Source organism: Urocitellus parryii, chromosome 7, assembly GCF_045843805.1.
Source record: "Urocitellus parryii isolate mUroPar1 chromosome 7, mUroPar1.hap1, whole genome shotgun sequence".
In the NCBI taxonomy this organism is placed as follows: Eukaryota; Metazoa; Chordata; class Mammalia; order Rodentia; family Sciuridae; genus Urocitellus; species Urocitellus parryii.
This window is the reverse complement of record NC_135537.1, coordinates 143,230,259-143,235,151: the sequence shown is the minus strand read 5'-3', so window position 1 is coordinate 143,235,151 and position 4,893 is coordinate 143,230,259. Positions and strand designations below refer to the sequence as shown.

General features: G+C 44.1%; 1 non-coding gene across 1 annotated transcript; it reads right to left on the bottom strand.

Annotated features, from left to right (window-relative positions):
* Nucleotides 1-436: 436 nt before the first annotated feature.
* Nucleotides 437-635, bottom strand: LOC113182899 (small nucleolar RNA SNORA74). Its single transcript, XR_003300800.1, has one exon. It is a non-coding gene; the product is annotated as a small nucleolar RNA SNORA74 (small nucleolar RNA).
* Between the last annotated feature and the right edge of the window lie 4,258 nt (nucleotides 636-4,893).

Here is a 4,893-nt window from a genome sequence, read left to right as displayed (position 1 = left end):
TTCACTAGGCAGAGAAGCAATAAAGAGCTTCACTCTGGGGCCTGACATGATCAGAACTGCTTTTGAGAGATTACTCTGATATAAGTAATATATCATACCAGGTTGCTATAGCCAATTGTTGAATTTTCAGGAATTTTGCAAGATAGTTGTTGAATCACTGTCATTATTTTCTTTCTTTCTTTCTTTTCTTTGTGTGTGTGTGTGTGTGTGTGTGTGTGTAATGAACTACTCATCAGGGGCACTTGACCACTGAAGCAGTGTCCCCAGCTGATATTTGAATTCTATTTAGAGACAAGGTCTCCGTGAGTTGCTTAGTGTCTTGCCCTTGCTGAGGCTGTCTTTGAACTCAAGATTCTCTTGTCTTAGCCTTTCCAGAGTTGCTGGGATTATAAGCATGGGCCATGGCACTGGACTTGTTTTTGTTTTGTTTTTGTATTTTGTCTGCTCCTTAACTTGAACTAAGCAGCCAAAATGAATACTTAGCACACTCTCAAGGAAGCAAAGTCCTGCCTTGTACCAGTCCCATGTACCATCAGTGACATAGGCAACTGGATGAAGAAGACAAGATAATCTTCTCCCAGCAGTTTAACACCATCACAGGAATTGTTCTGTCCAGATAACTGACTATTGCTGGAAGAATTGCTGTCATTATTAAAATCTGGTTCTATAATGTCACAATCAAATAAATTATACTAAAACAAAAATAATACTAAAAACTCATCACTTCCAAATGATTTCTTATCTATAATCTTGAGATTGTTTATGTCTATTATATCTATATGATAGAAATAGTAATATGATTTATATTGTGCATCCCAATGCCATCTTTAGAGATTTAAGCTTGAAATCAATCTTGAGGGAAATATTTGTACTATGGAAATGGGCAAATACTACAAATCAAGGCTTTTCTTCACCACTCTTCCTACAGAGAGTTGTTTGACAGGTATTTACTAGCATTGTTAGAAGTCAGAATTGACAAAAAGAGAATGATAAGTTTGGAAAGTAGAACTGAAGAAATAGGATTGAGGTAGTCAGTGGGGAAAAAAGGAAGAAAAATGAGAAGTATGAGAGAAAAGACAGGGAATTGGGGTCATTTGGAGATTCTAATATACAAGAAACAGGAATTTGAGAAAGAACAGAGAAGATAAATGAGGTGGAGTTGGGCAGAGTATGTGTGTATATGTGGTGGGTCATCTACTGAGTAATGCAAGGGCAGGGGAGTAATGCAAGAAATGTTCCAGAACTGAGTGCCGGGTTTCCGTTCTCGAGACTAAAAGGCTCAGGGGTCACTCTAGTTAAATTGGGCTAACTGGGCTGCACGAAATAACCACACAAGAGACACAAATACCTTTTTGTTTGGGGGTGCTGTGACGGCTCCTCTGACCTTAAGGGTCCGCAGAAAGAGAGAGAGAGAGAGAGAGAGAGAGAGAGAGAGAGAGAGAGAAAGCAGCGCTGACCCCTTTTATTGAGGGAAGCTATTCAAATGAGGCAAGGGGTCAGGTTTCAGGGGGCTGAGTCTATCTTCATGATGTCCACTGTCAGCAGGTTGACTGACACCTGGGTAAGCCACACCTAAGGGCACAGTAAGAGAAGGGGACACACACAAGGCACTTCCATGGAAGATTCTATCCTAAACAGGGCAAGGGGTTATGTTACAAAGGAACAAGTGAGCATAGCTTCACCCATGGGGCTGTAGCAAGACACACCCATTTATGTGACTGAGCACCTCAGCACCCAGCTGGGGAGTGTAACTCAGTCACCCATAAGGTTGGCCTCCCACAACTGAGGACAAATATTTCTAAATTGAAAGGACCCTCTGACTACACAGCACAAGGAAGGAAAAGATGCACATTGAGACATTTTCACATTGTTCATTTTCAAAATATCAAAGAAAGAAGATCCCAACAGCTTCCAGAAATAATAAAAACAGGGTCATACACAAAGGTACACAGTCATGTATGAAAGGTAGAATTTCATTAGACTTCTCATCGATAATATTGGAAACTATAAGACAATTTTAAGTTCAAAGGAAAAATGTTTAACTTCAAATTACATATCCAGAATATCATGTTAATCACGTGAAGAGATGGAATAAAGGTATTTTCAGACAATTAGGATCTAAAGGAAGGGGCTGGGATTGTGGCTCAGTGGTAGAATGCTTGCCTAGTACCCTAGAATGTGTGAGGCACTGGGTTTGATCCTCAACACCAATTTAAAAAATTAATAAATAAATAAAGTTTTAAAAAGCTATGATTTATTTTTTTAAAAAAAGATCTCGGGGAATTTTTTACCAGTTGTAAAAGAATATTTTTCTTTAGTTGTAGATGGACACAATGACTTTATTTTTATATGGTGCTTAGGGTGGAACCCAGTGCCTCACACGTGCTGGGCAAGCACTCCACCACTGAGCCACAAAACCAGCCCAATTTTTTACCTTCTTACACATTTTTACAGAAAGCTACTGGAGGATGTGCTCTACCAAAATGAGAGAGGAAAACACACATGGAAACCAGTACACAGAGAACTCACACAAGAAGTAAAGAAAATTCCCAGGATGAGGATGAAGGGAAATCCCAGAACGAGAGCTGTGCAGTTGGCTTAATGAGCAACAGTCAAGATTGGAATGGGAAAGGTATTTCTAAGAAAAAATAAAATAGAAGCTGTACCTGATCAGTTTGAATGCATGGAGATATACAGTTCTGGTAGAGCGTTGGCGGCGGAAAATTAACAATGGGTATGCAGAAAGCTTAACAAAAATGTGAGATAATAATTAACTTCGGGGGGGAAAAGAAAAAAGTCTAGGAGAGGGAATATAATAACCATATATGGTATTTTCAAACTCATTATAATATATATTACAAATTGATTTAACCCCCACCTGAACATTTGGAGAGGATGAATGAGTGCATGAAGGGAGAGGAAGGGGACAGGATTGGTGCAAGCAGAGGACACCACACTTAGTGGGAAGGACTCCCCTCCCCTTCATAAAGATAAAAAAAATTCACCCCACTTTTGAGCTCCCTTCAGACCGAGGAAAAACATTGAAAAGGGGCATCCAGAGGGAAGAGTGGAGGGGATTGATGGAGAGGTTTCTTTGCAACACGGTTGTCACGTTGTGACCCTTACCCACATTGGAGGAAGGGGCAGAGGTGCTATGCTTAACTCCGAGCCCCCAAAGGGGCTTTGGCACCTCTGTTGCGCAAGCTGGGAAAGCTGAAGCCTCGGTGCCCGCCCCACGCACAAAGAGCCACAGGCCGGCGGCGACCTGGGCCTGCCTCCCTCAGGGTACTGAGGCCGGGACTCCCTGCTCGTCCAGCTGGACCGGGGCTGCAGGCGCCGAACTGCCCAGGCGAGGGTGGCTGAGGGCTAGGCAGGGCGCAGCGGGGCCCATGCCGCAGGACAGGCCCGCAGGGACCTCCAGAGCTCCTACGGTGCCCCTGCGGAGGGCGATGCCGGCCTCCATCCACTGCTTGGCCTGAGGCCGCTCAATCCAGCCCCAACGCCGGCTCTTGCCCCGGGCTCCGACCTTGCCCTGACCCCAGCCGGTAGCCCTCAACCTTGCGGCCCCAGCCTCGCCCAGCGACCACCATCCTCAGACCCCGAGCTCAGCCTGCAACCCACTAGGAGCCTGGGACGAGCCTGGAACCGCCGCACCAGGCGGGTGGCAGCAGCTCAGGCCCGGTATTTTCACGCCAGTTACCGCAGCACTGCGGTGCGGTGCGTGTGAGCCAGGGCCTGTTCTACATCTAAGGGGGTGGGTGTGGGGGACCCAGCTCTCCACCTGAGCAGCCAGGCCGACATTCCGCGCCCGGGAATGACATACAAAGGAACAGAGGGAGTGGACCATAGAGTGGCATTCGGGTTGCACCGCGGTTAAGTCTGTGCATCACTATCCAGAAATAGTGAGGTAAATCACCAAAAGTAGTTGAAAAGTCTCCACGTGGTTGCACAGAAAAGTTGTAATTCGAAAGAGGGTAAGGTGGTGGTGTGGTTAGGGCAATACTGTTTTTCTTTACAAGCTTAAGAGTACTCCGGCTTTCAAAAGGATGTAATTTTTTTTTTTTTTTTTATGCAGTCACCAGTGACCTTTAGTTGCCCAAAATCTTAGATTTCCCAGCAAGCTTCGCACCTATTTGCCCTATGATCATGCTTAAGTTACGTCACCCTTTGGAGCCTGGTTTGCTTATTTTTACATGAGGGTAGCAACACTCACCCAAAGAGCTGCTTGAGGATTGGTGGTGACAAGGTAGGCAAAATGCTTTGTCAGAGCCTGTGATGGGCACAGACTAGTGCAAAGAACCTTATGAATGAAGTTATTTTAAATGAATACGGGGGTTTGCGGCCAAAAGCGGCCTCTTGCCCACAATACCTGTGTGCTGAAGGGCTAGAGTGGATGAGATCCAATTTGAATGTGGGTTTTTGAGCAGACCAGGGTTGTAAAGGAGAGAGCAATAATAGGGCTGCTTGTGTGAACAACTTGAAGTCTTTTTAAATGTTAATTTGTACCTGGACAGCTCCCAGGTTGTGGAGGCTCAGGGTGAGACGGGGGACAAAAGGGGACAGAATTTTCAAAAGAGACAGAATATGCGGTATTGATTATGTGTATCTTATTTGATCTTATAAAAAATATTCCTTACGTGAAAAAAAAAATGGATCACTAGTCCCATGAAGGCAGAATTTCCCCAGTGTTCAAAAACAATGTCTAAAAGAAAAGTTGAGGTAACTTGTAAAATGTCAATCAGAAGTTCAGGTAAAGCAAAATTTCATCTTAACACCCTAACTAACCCTAAAAAAATGGTGGAGGTGAAATTTGACTCGGAGTTTAGTGTTGAAGCCTCTTCTTTAATTTTTCTTTTTGTCTCTATTTAAATGGCTATTGTTTGTTTTTTGTGG